General features: G+C 51.6%; 3 non-coding genes across 3 annotated transcripts; 2 read left to right on the top strand and 1 right to left on the bottom strand.

Annotated features, from left to right (window-relative positions):
- Positions 1 to 331: 331 nt before the first annotated feature.
- TRNAF-GAA lies at positions 332 to 404 on the bottom strand. Its single transcript has one exon. It is a non-coding gene; the product is annotated as a tRNA-Phe (tRNA).
- A 1,149-nt stretch (positions 405 to 1,553) lies between these two features.
- TRNAR-CCU lies at positions 1,554 to 1,626 on the top strand. Its single transcript has one exon. It is a non-coding gene; the product is annotated as a tRNA-Arg (tRNA).
- A 3,419-nt stretch (positions 1,627 to 5,045) lies between these two features.
- Positions 5,046 to 5,118, top strand: TRNAK-CUU. The gene has a single exon. It is a non-coding gene; the product is annotated as a tRNA-Lys (tRNA).
- Positions 5,119 to 12,436: the final 7,318 nt, after the last annotated feature.

The following is a 12,436-nucleotide window of genomic DNA, read 5'->3' on the forward strand; positions in this document are numbered from 1 at the left end:
TCCCTTCCACATGGCCACTTTCACACATGCCCCTTCCCTGGTACTGCCCTCCCTCAGCTGCACAGAAGAGTTTTCATCCTCTATACCTGCCTGTCACTACCCAGTGCCCCCTCTAGCACTCTCTTCCTGCCATATTGGGTCCACCAATAACTCACTTAGGAGAGACAGCTCCTGTCCCTCATTGTTAAATGTCAGGCCAGCCAACTAGGGACAGATGCCCACAATATCTTTTCCTACTGTAGAGCCCAAGCTCAGGGACTCACCTTCGGTGCAGGGACCACTGTGCTCCCAGAAAACAAGCCACCACTGTGCAAAGAGGGATGAAAGGGCCTGCCAAAGCCTGGGATTGAACCAGGGACCTTCAGAACTTCAGTCTAACGCTCGCCCAACTGAGCTACTTTGGCAGCTGTGTAGTAATATTTTGGCCTGTTGCTTCTCTGCCCGAGATATTTTTGCAGCAGTTGCACACAAAAAGGACGTCATTGTGAGCGGCCCATGAAGACAAGACTCGCTTTTGCCTGCCTTGCTCAGCTTGACTTGCTGCCTCACCCCGTTCCTGCCCTAGTGCCCGGGTTGACCTGGTGGTGGAAGGGGACGGGGGGCCAGTGGCGCGGGGAGGAAGTTGAGCTGGACCCTGAGCTAGACTAGACCCTGGCGGTGAGAGTCTGGCCACCACTTGCCGCCCCCCTCTGTTGTCCTGGCTTCCCCCACTGGGCGTCATTTCGGGAGGGAAGTGGGGCTTGTGCCTCCCCTCCCCGATTTTCACACCGCAGAGGAGTGCGAACAGGAAAATGAACGGCTGCTCCACACCCCCACCGGAGGAACCCGGCGCCCTTAGCTGCTCCCCCTGCTCCCCCCCAGCTATGCTACTGAGTGGAAGCGTCCTGTGCCCATCACACAGAGGTCGATTAATCAAAACCCTCTTCTGCCAGCACCAGGCCTCCTGCTTCTTACACTGGGCCTGCAAGCGAGGGGGCGGCTGGCACAGCGCCAAGAGTCTAACCTGTGAGGCAGGAGGCGGCTGACGCCCGCAGCCTGCTGGGGAGCTCCCAGAAGTTATTAATGGACAGAGACTCCTCAATGCCCTTAGTAACAAGGGTTTGGGGGTCACCGAGGCCAGTAAGGGGGTCACTATGTCAGCCCTATAACCCTGGGTGTCAGGTCACTGTGCAGCTTTGAACTAGAGCTCGGATCCCAACAACCAACCAGCAGCCCACAGCCTCCCCCTGGGTCTGCCCCACCTGGTTACTCCTTACAGGCCGACCTTACCCCCCTTCCAGCCCCGGATTCGCCCCCTAATCATCCTACTGCCACTCAGAGCCACAGCCGTGGAGGTGCTGAAGGAGGGAGGGGTGACTCTAGGGTGGGGTTCTTCTCTAAAGATGGCTGGCAGAAAGGTGGTGCTCAGCTCTGGGACCTGCCCAGGTGCCTCGCTGCCAGGGGATGCAGACGTTTCTGTAAGGCCATTAAATGGGTATTTGGCTTCTGAGTGAATGTGAGGAATGTGCAATCCTGAGAGGGAATTTCCATCCTTCTTTTCACTGTTCTTCAGGGCCCCAGTAGCCTAATGGATAAGGCATTGGCTTCCTAAGTCAGAGATTGTGGGTTCAAGTCCCATCTGGGATGGAAAAACTCCTTCCTTCTTGTATATTGCAACAAAGCCTTGGTGTTATTTTCCCCAAGCAAGCTGGGAGACGTTTGAAACCAAAGTACTGGATCTTGGGAGCAATCCCCCAGAAACAGCATCTTCCACTTGACAAATCCTTTCTAGACCCATCAGTAGCAAACACTTAATACTAGTGTTTGTCTGAGAATAGAAGGAAAGGGAGTGTTTACTCCCACACCTCAGTGAGTGACACAGACAGGAAGAGCAAGGCTGTCCTGAAAGAGAATGGATCTGTCTGGAGACAAAGCAGAACCTGAGAATGAGCAACGGTGTGAAAAGAAGAACTTCAAATGTGTGTTAGGTGTTAGATAGGTTGGTCTGACAAATTTCAAGAAAATACCAATGCTCGTAGACTGATGCGGACACTGGCTGCTACTGATCTTTTACTGAGAATTCATTGAGAAATATTTTCCTTAACTATGTTATGGAATATTGGGTGGGCTATGAAGGCACCATTCCTCCTGCTTTCGCCCTTGGAGACAACACGGCTACATGGCGTGCGGCCAATGCTCACCTTCCAGTCAACTGCTAGAGAAGACAACACAGATAGGGATGGCAGCAGGGCAGACTGGAGCTCCATGGAGATGGTGGGACCAGGTCTCATCAATGGGGAGGTGGCCACCCCAGCATGCACAAGGCTGAGCCAGCAAGTGTGGTGTGTGCTCCACGGTGCCCCTACTCCCTGCACATGGTGGTGGAGGGCAGTTACTGAGTTTGGTTCGTCTGGCAAATTTAGGGCTTGGCTACACTTGCAGATGTAGAGCACTGGGAGTGAAACCACAGCAGGGAAACCGCTGCCGTGTGTTCACACTGACAGCTGCAAGCGCACTGGAGTGGCCACATTAGCAGCTCTGGCAATGCCACAGAGAGCAGTGCACTGGGGTAACTATCCCAGTGTGCAAGTGGCTGCAACGTGCTTTTCAAATGGGGGGCGGGGGTGGAATGTGACAGGGAGTGTGTTGTGTGTACGTGGGGGGAACGACAGTGTGTTTGGGGGGCTGAGAGTGTGTCAGCATGCTGTCTTGTGTGTTCGAACAGCAGCAGACCCCCACCTCCCCTCATACACACTCACAACAGCAGCAGCATTCCACACTAATGGTTGCTTTGTCCCGGAGCAGATAAGCAGCCGGCTGTCAGAAACTGAGCTTTGAAAGGGGATATCCGCATGCCTGCAGCCGATTTCAAAACAATGACCAGAGTGGGCACTTGACTTCAGGGGATTATGGGACATTTCCTGAGGCCAAACACAGTGCAGTGATGCAACACGTAATCCACACTGATGCCCGGGTATTTCAGCAGGGCTCAGCGAGCTTTATACTTCTCATGGAGGTGGATTACCCAGAGTGCTCCACCTGCAGAGCCCAGGCGCTCCATGTGCCTTGCGAGTGTGGACACCTCAGGAGTTAGGGCACCCGGGGCTGCTTTAATGGGCTCTAACTTGCAAGTGTAGCCAAGCCCTTAGACTATGTCACTTGTGTGACTTACTTGTGCTATTGTAATAAATACAATAGACGTGCAATGGTCAGAAATTGCACCAGCAGAGAAGTATATTAAAGGGAAACCCTAAGGAAATTAAGAGTTTAAATTATCCTCCACATGTCCCGTGTCCCACTAAAATGAATCCAACCCACAGGGCATGTGGGCAGAAGTATCGGTGTCAGGATGCTACATTGTTAGCACAGTAAATGAAGCTGCAAAATAAATGATGCTTAAATGACCTCACTCTATTTTTTTACAATTTGGTATTAAGAGGTAATAGATACAGATGGACACCAGGCAGGGTCGTTTGGAGGATGAAGCCTTTACGCTTCCATCTCCCACCACTGTCAACTTTTAGCCAATTAGGACAAGTCAGCAAATAAGAACAACCTCAGGTCTCAGTAACTGCTCCAGGTAGCAAAGTCCTACAGGGAGCAGTTTCTGGCACTACACCTGCCCAGCTCTGCTCCCTGGCTCTTCTTGGGCTCCTGCTCTCTCCTTAGCTCTGCCCCACTCTGGCCCAGGCAGGTCCAGCTCCCATGGAGGATGGGACCCCCTGGCCTGGTGACTCCCTCATTACACTGCCTGGCCTGTCAGTGCGGCTAACTTGGAGCTTTGGCCTCTCCCCATTGCCCAGGGGACTGTCAGTCTCAGGGTCCTGATTTCCCATTGGCCCTTCCCCCTTCTATTGGTGCTGGGAACTAGCCAACCAAAACCCCCACTAAGCTTTAGTAAGGGGCCAACAGTCCCTTACATGAGCCGGCCCCATGAGGGTCACTGATGGCTAGAGAAGGCAGCATGAGCTGGTCCCATGGTGTAATGGGCAGCACTCAGGGCTCTGAATTCTGCAATCTGAGTTCAAATCTCAGTGGGACCTTGTGGTAAAGCCCTGGAGCTCACACTGCTCCACTTCCCTGTCTCCAGCTCTGCAAGAGCAATTTTTTCCCCTCCTGCTGGATGGGTCAGGGCTCTAGAACTGACGCCTGAGGGTTGGGATTCTCACGGCTTCACATGGTGCCCACAAGTCTGGCACTTGCCCCTGTGCTTGAAGGAAGCAGGGCTGGGCAGGTGGGAGCCCAGCACCTCTCCTCCTCTGGGCACCTAGTGCAGAGGCGGCTGGTGCTGACAGCTCCAAGGGAAGGCTTAAAAGCAGCGGAGGTCAGGGCAAGAGGAGGAGAGGACCATGATTATGTGTGGCCAGCAGACAGCCACAGGGCCAGCCTGCTCCCTGCTGTGCTGAACCCCACTGAAGGCCACCCACAGACCGGTATGCAGCGCGGCTGCTGATGTTTCTCAGGTCATCTACTGAGGGGGGCTGAGACACTCTGGGCACAAGAAGTTAAGTTCCCAGCGACAAGTGAGACTTAATTGTATGGACCCAGGTGCAGGGCTTTGGCAGGGAGGCTTGGGCATGGGGGATTGAGGTGCAGCGGATGGACCGGCTGTCTAGGCACAGAGATTTAGTCTCCCTGAGGAGGAGGAGGGGGAATCCTGCTGACAGGCAGTGGCTGTGCAGTCTCCCTCGGTCCGCAGCTTGTGGCCGGTGTACACAGTGCAATGCCACATCTGGCGACAAAACTGCCCTGTTTTGGTGACAAAATAAAATGACTTCGATGAGAGGTCTAGAGCTTTTTGCAGCAAACTTAAAGTGACAGAGTAGACGCTGCTGTTCATTATATCACCATAACTGGCCTCCTCCAGTATCCCACAATGCCCGCCGTGAACTCGCCTGCCCTGCATTCCTGCTACAGAGCCATGGGCCCCTCCCCTTTCATCGCTCTGAACCTGTAGGGTTTTTGTCCTGGGACTTTTTTTGCCTCTCTTTTGCCTGCCTGCTCACTCTTGCCTGCACACTGGGATAATCACTCTTGTGGTGAATGGTGAAGATGTTTCCTAACAAGCCCAGGTAGCTCAGTTGGTAGAGCATCAGGCTCTTAATCTGAGGGTCCAGGGTTCAAGCCCCTGTCTGGGTACTCAGCTTTTAAGTTGCCTTGTGTGCCAGGAGCCAAACTCTCTTCACAGCCACACAGGGAATCCCAGAAGCTGTGGCCATTTCCTGGAAAGGTTCCTTTCCTTAGCAAGCAGGAGAGAGGCCTCATCCACAGGAGCAGGCCTAGAACATGCAGTCTCTGGCTGGCAGGAAGCGCTGTGGGTCCAGGTGCTGAGAAAGCCCAGAGGGGGAGCAGCAGAGATGGGGGGGAAGGGATACAGAGAAGCAATGAGGACAGAGGGCAAGTGTACAGGGGGCATCTGGTCTGGCTATTGTGGGGAACTTGCCTGGTTTATACACCACCCTGGTGGAATTGGCCAGGGGAAGGATCTGATTCCCCACCCCCTTACCCAGAGGCTGCCTGACCTCAAGGACTGTTAGGATACAGATATTCAGGCCTGTCTGCAAAGGCCTGTACTTTAAGAATTTAGGTGTATTTTTATCACTTAGCTAGTTATAAAGATATAAAAGAAAGAATAAAAAATCACCATCTGTCTGTGTAATGGCCTTCTCTTACTGTGACAGTCTGAGGCCTGGTTCTTCGGCTAAGCAGCAAAGGCAGCCATAAGGTGGGAAGTGTATGGTCACATCCTCACATTCCCAACTAGTCACATTGAACTAAGGTGCTATTGGGCTGTTAGGAATACAATCCTGTCCTGATATTCCTGTCACCTCCAGAGAAAGGGAAACTTAGTTTGGTAGCATCCTGTCTGGCAAGAACTCACTTATCAATAGACCCAGCTGGAAAACCCTTATGTCTGTATAGATGTAGTTGTGAAATCCTCCCTTCTGTATTGTTTTGTATGTTTATTTGCATGGTCTCTGTCTGGTTCTGTGATTGTTTCTGTCTGCTGTATAATTCATTTTGTTGGGTGTAACCAGTGAAGGTGGTGGAATATAACCATGTTACAGTATATTAGGACTGGTTAGTCTAGAGAAGGAGTGAGGGTGCCAGGCGGCGCGGCGGTCAGGGCCACGTGGTGAGTGTCCCGCTGAAGCACTGGCTGCCCCCCTTCTCTCTCCCTCCGCTCCCTCCCCTTCCCCCCGCACTAGACCGGGCGCGCACTCTGCAGCACAGGGAGTCCCCTGGCTCCGCCCCGCCTGGAGGGTTTTTTTGCGTGTTTGTCCCGTGCCTTGCCGGCCGCGACGTTGTTTTTTCCCCCCAGCCCCCTGCTTTGCTGCTCCAGCCCCACCGTTTTTGTGTTGTCCCCCCCCCCTGTGCCACTCCCGCCCCGTCGTGTCCCCCCCCGCTTTGCCGCTTCAGCCGCGCCGTATCCCCCCCACCCCCCCACTTTGCCGCTCCACCCGTGCCGTTTTTCCCCCCCCTGTTTTGTTGCTCCAGTGGCCCCACCCCATTTTTTTTGCTTGGGGTGGCAAAAAAGCCAGAGCCGGCCCTGCCCACACCTGACTCCTGCCATCTCTACCGGGGCCTGACAAGCTTTACTTGTGTTTGGATTCTGCAAAGCAGAGGAGCAGGTGAGGTTTTCCTTGCAAGTTGTGTGTGAGTCAATCTTTGGCCAGGTCTGCACTACAAAGTTGTTTCAGCAGAATTATATTGCTCAGGTGTGTGAAAAACACACAACACTCCCTCGGTCGGCAGCTTGTGGCCGGTGTACACAGTGCAATGCCACATCTGGCGACAAAACTGCCCTGTTTTGGTGACAAAATAAAACGACTTCGATGAGAGGTCTAGAGCTTTTTGCAGCAAACTTAAAGTGACAGAGTAGACGCTGCTGTTCATTATATCACCATAACTGGCCTCCTCCAGTATCCCACAATGCCCGCCGTGAACTCGCCTGCCCTGCATTCCTGCTACAGAGCCATGGGCCCCTCCCCTTTCATCACTCTGGGAAGTTCTGACAGCTGAGCCTGCTGCTCTGCTCCGGCAGCCAGGAGCAAATCACTGCCGTGGATGCTGCTCTCTCCCGCCCTGCGAACACAGGGCAGGGTGGCGGGAACTTCCATACATTGGGGGGGGAGCACCGGCATCCGAACTGTGATGCCCCCATGACACCCCTTCTATCAAGGATGCTCTTACCTTCTAAACAGGGACAGCTGTTTTCTAGTAAAATCAATAAAAGGGAAGGAGAAAACTCAAAAGAGGTTCCCCCTGGCACTCACGTACGTGAACCTGAATACTCTGTCAGTCCTCAAAGAGAGACCTCGGAGAAGCAAAGCCACAGGGGTCTCTGAGGTTTCCCTGGCCCCTCGCCCCTGTCCTGCCTGGCTGATGTCAGCATCTCTCTGTGAGGTCACCAACTCCCCACCACCTTTGACCAATAGTCTGAGGTCCTGCAAAAGCCTTTGTGATGTCACTGCCACACACCCCTCCCTTGCTGTGCTAATGTCCTGCCCCTGGCCAGGCACTTTGGAGGTTTGAGCTACTCCCTGTGGATCACCCCACTCAAGGAGCGTTCGTTCTAGGCAGCAAGCCGGCTAGACAGGAAAACATCAGACACTGCTCCCAATGCTACACTCAGTTTTTCAGAAATTAGTCAACTTTATGGCCAGAAGAGACCATTAGAGCATCTAATCTGACCCCCTGCATATCACAGGCCTCCTGTATGACACAATAGCTACTTTTGGGGCAAACACATTCCAGAAAGGCATCTAGTCTTCATTAAATGACATCAGGAGATGGAGAATCCACCACTTTCCTTGGGAGCTTGTTCCTGTGGTGAATCATCCTCGCTGTTGAATATTTGTGCCTTAGTTGTAATATGAATTTATCTCTTTTCACCTTCCAGCCATTGGGTCTTGTTATGCCTTTCTCTGCGAGATTAAAGAGCCCTTTCATACCCAATCTTTTCTCTTCATTAAGGCACTTCAACACTTCAATGAAGTCACTTTTCATTCATGAAGGAGCCCCCGCCACCGAATTGCCGCCGAAGACCCAGAGTGGAAGAATCTCCGTAGGCCCGGACCCCACGAGAGTTTTCCAGAGCTCCCGGACTTAGTGAAGGACCCCGTCCAGGAGCCCCAAAAAACTCTTGTGGGGGCCCCTGCGGGGACCAGGGCAAATTGCCCCACTTACTCCACCATCTGGGCAGCCCTGATGGGACCTGGAGCTACTGTTATTTCAGGACTCCTGTGAGACCCTCAGCTGGTTGGTTTGCACTGTGCTCTTGGGACTCTCTCTCCTCCTCTCTCTCTGCTGCTCTCCTCCCCTAGACATTGAACCCAACCCTTGCTGCTGCCAACACCAACTGGCAGAAGGGCCTATAAGTCCCCTGCCTGAGGGGAGGCCAATGCATGTGGTCGGCCATAAGCAATATGATATTTTCTGTCTTATTCTCTATCCCTTTCTTAATGATTCCCAAGATTCTCTTTGCTTTTTTGCCCGTCATTGCACACTGAGTGGATGTTTTCAGAGAACTATCCGCAGTGACTCCAAGATCCCTCTTGAGTGGCAACAACTATTTTTGGGCTCGTCATTTTATATGTATAGTTGGGATTATGTTTTCCAATGTGCATCACTTTGCATTTATCAACAAATCTGTCATTTTGTTGCCCTTTCACCCAGTTTTGTGAGATCTTTTAGTAACTCTTCGCAGGCTGCTTTGGACTTAACTTTCTGTAACAGGTCGGACTCACCCCCGCGGCGCCTCCTGCTGGTGACTCCGGGAATTAGCTCTGTTCCAGCATTCGGAGCGCCCTCTGCAGGCTGGTGATCCACCTGTCTTCAGGCCCCCGTGTCCCTCCCTGGATCCGGTGCCCTCTTACATGGGGTGCTGCCCCCTAGCAGTAACCCCTTTCTCTCTGGGTCTCCTCTCCTTAGGGAATCCCTACCCTCTATCCCCACCTTGCCTCAGTATTTGGCTACTGCCAGTCATTGTCTAGCCCCACACTCTGGGGCAGACTGCAGTATCAGCCTACTCATCACAGGCAAAGGGGTTTGGACCTGCTGCCCTGGCCTACCCCTGGGCTGCCCTCTGCAACCCCCAGTACCTGTTGGCCCACTGCTAGGCCACAGCCTGGGGCTTTCTAGGCTGGAGCTCCCCAGCCTTCCCCAGCCCTGCTTCACTCAGGTATCCAGTCTCAAGCCCCTAAGCGACCAGGCCAGGCCAATCTCTCTCTATAGCCAGAGAGAGACTCTCTGGGCTTCTGGCTTCCCTGGCCTTCTTATAAGGCCCTGTTCCTCAGTTTGGGGCGTGGCCCCAGCTGCAGCCACTTCCCCAATCAGCCCAGCCTTGAGAGCAGCCGCTCTCAAGCCATGCCAGGCCACTTTTAAACCCCTTCAGGGAAGGAGCAGGGGCCACCCTGCTACACTTTCCTGAGTAGTTTTGGATCATCTGCAAATTTAGCCACCTCCCTGTTTACCCCTTTTTCCAGATCATTTATGAATATGTTGAATAGTACTTGTCCCAGACCCCCTGGGGGGCACCACTATTGACCTCTCTGCATTTTGAAAACTGACCATTTATTCCTACCTTGTAATCAGTTATTTACCCATGAGAGGACCTTCCCTCTCATCTCATGAGAGTGTAATAGAGCAGAACAGGGCTTCCTTGGGTGTGGGCGTGAATTGAGAATATATCAGGGGACATTTATTGTCCTGGTGAAAAAGTGTGTCTGAAACTCAGTCTTTGCTGCTCCTGCCGGCTGTGACTGCTGAGGACATTTTCCTTCTCTGCTCCAGGGTCTCTCCTCTGCCAGATTCTCAGCAAGTCAGGCCCCCTGCAGACTATGGCAGAGCAGTTTGGTAATAGGCTGCAGGACTCACCACGTAAGAATGTAGCTGCTGTAGCACCTTGACTGTCCATGGGCCAAATCCTGCAGCCCAGGAAACCTCCCACTTATGGTGATGGGAACTGAGCCTTTGTAACTAGCTGCTGGTACCTGAGGTCTCAGTTACGAATTAAACTGGTGGCAAACACAGCTTCAGCCAAAGATGAGAAGGATATAAGTGAAAGAGCAAAGCCGGCCATCTGGGGAGCTGCTGCAGTCCCGTCACCACAGCTGGAAGGGAGAAGAGGAAAAACTCCCTAAAGTGCTGGGAGCAGCCCTGATAAAAGGAAGTTTGTCAGTGAGATCATTCGCAATAACTATGAAATGACAGAGTGCTTTCTCCTCTGTACCAACATGGCTGAATTGTGTTACTTTACTGTGAGAATAAGCTTTAAAATATCCTGCTCTAATTTCAGGATGGGTCTGTAACCATAACTGGACTCTGTGGGAAGTGGCCTCTGGATAGTGATCTTTGGGCAGAGCTGGCTGAAGAGCCTTCCTACTCACCAGGAGATCCTGGCTTGGCCTGACAGTTCTTCCTTGCTGAACCTGGCTTGTCTGTCAGGCTCCTTTCTTTTATTTCTTCTCATGAAAAGAAAAGACCTCACTGCACCATCCTTGGAAGTGCTTGTTCAAGACACAGAGACCCTTCCTTGCAGCTAAGTCTTGGAAAGTGTTAAGTGGTAAATCTGGAGCTGATGGAAAGGTTACCATGACTCAGAGTTGAGCTGAAGCTGCTGTGAGTGGAACACAGAGCACTAATCAGTATCTGATCACAGCAGCTTGTGGGAGAAGTGCATGTTAGAAGCCCTCTGTCAGCTCAGCTGTGGCTTTCTGTGCACTGAGCCAGCCTGCTCAAGGTCTGCAAGTCTTGAGGGAAATGGGGAACATTTTTACTTTGGAATTTGAAGGTGTAGTCTTGGGCCATGAAGTGGAGTGGTTGCAAATGGCCTGCTGGGGAACGTACCATGGCTTAGTAGGCTAAAGCACCTGTCTAATGAACAGAAGATCCTGGGTTCAACTCCCAATGGTGCCTTGTTCTATAGCTTTTGTCTCCTCTGCTCACATTTTCCTGTGTCTTCCTAGGAAACAGAAGAGACCTCCCTTGACAATCCAAGTAATTGCTTGTGAAGGAAAAGGCTTCTTTCCAACGGAGCATTGGAGAGAATCAAATCCTCAGTCTGGTGTTGATGAAAAGGCTATTGGCATTGGCAAGGAGGTTGCTTCCACTGCAATTTGCTGTGACAGGAGAGCCTGTGTTGTGCGGCCATGCAATTCACTGGGGATATCTATGCACAGAGCCCCTTCTAGAGGGTTCTCTGGAGGGCTTGCAGGAAATGGAGAATTACTGTCCTTTCACTTTTCAAGTTATTGTTGATGAAAAATGGAGCAGTTCGGGGAGAAGTCCCAGAGCGTGGCACCATGGCAGAGCTTGCCAAGAGAGCTGCTGGATAAAGAGCAGATTCAGGATCCAGCATCCAGTGCTGCCTTGCTGAACGTGCCTCCTCTTGACCCCTTTTGGTCAATCTTTTTTGTTAATGGAGAAGCCCAACTCTGGCTAGCTATAGAAATGCTTGCAAAAGAAACGGGTCTTTTTGCTGACAAGTGTCAAAAGGAGGCTTTGGATAAACATGGAAACAAGGTCAAGGTCACTGTAACTCATCTTGCATGTGCAGCTGTTGAAGCTACAAGGCAGAGCACTAAGCACAGTATTACCATGGCTGGTCACAGCAGGATCTCTGTGTGGTGGGATCCGTGGGGTACAATCCCAAACTGTGGAACTGCTCTGTCCTCTTATCTCTCCAGCCTGGGCTGTGTCTTACAATGCTGCACTAGTGACAAGCAGCAAAACCCCCTCCATGTGCTGTGATCACTCAGCCAACAACATGCAGCAATGCACCCAACTAAGTGGCATGAATGCTCTATAAGCCACTCCTCAATTTTACATAGAGAGACACCAGCATATCTTCCTCAGCCTTGCACCTCAGAAATGTACCATCTTACACTGCTCAAAACCTCTTGAAAAGTGCAAGCTCATTAATTAATTCACCACTTTCTCAAAAAGAAAGTGAACATGCACCAGCCTTTTTAATCTGAGCAGCTTTCCCAAGCACTTTGGACAATTTCACAAGTAAGTATAAAACATTAAAATAAGTTTATTAACTACAGAAAGATAGATTGTAAGTGATTATAAGTGTTAGGCAGAGAGGTCAAAGTTGGTTACGTAAATGAAAATAGAATCTTAGTGTGACATTCTAGACCTTTGGGGGAGCGGCTGTAACCCCCATATTCCTCATTTTCATATAATCGTGATCTTACATATAGAGCATGACTTGTAAGGTATCAGGGGAAAGGATATGATCTGCTGAAAGTCATTTCTCTACCCATAGATGTATACCATTCACGCATATGCAGTTATAAGAATTGTGTAGTATGGTTGTCACTATGCTGTAAGCAGTGATGAGCTGCCAAAATATTAACAACCGGTTCCCTCCTTCTCACCTCACGAGGGGGTCGTGCCCCCCCAGGAGGTCATGTCCCATCCAACCCCCCATGTTTTTGACACCCCCCCC

This window comes from Mauremys mutica, unplaced genomic scaffold (assembly GCF_020497125.1).
Source record: "Mauremys mutica isolate MM-2020 ecotype Southern unplaced genomic scaffold, ASM2049712v1 Super-Scaffold_100101, whole genome shotgun sequence".
Taxonomy (NCBI): Eukaryota; Metazoa; Chordata; order Testudines; family Geoemydidae; genus Mauremys; species Mauremys mutica.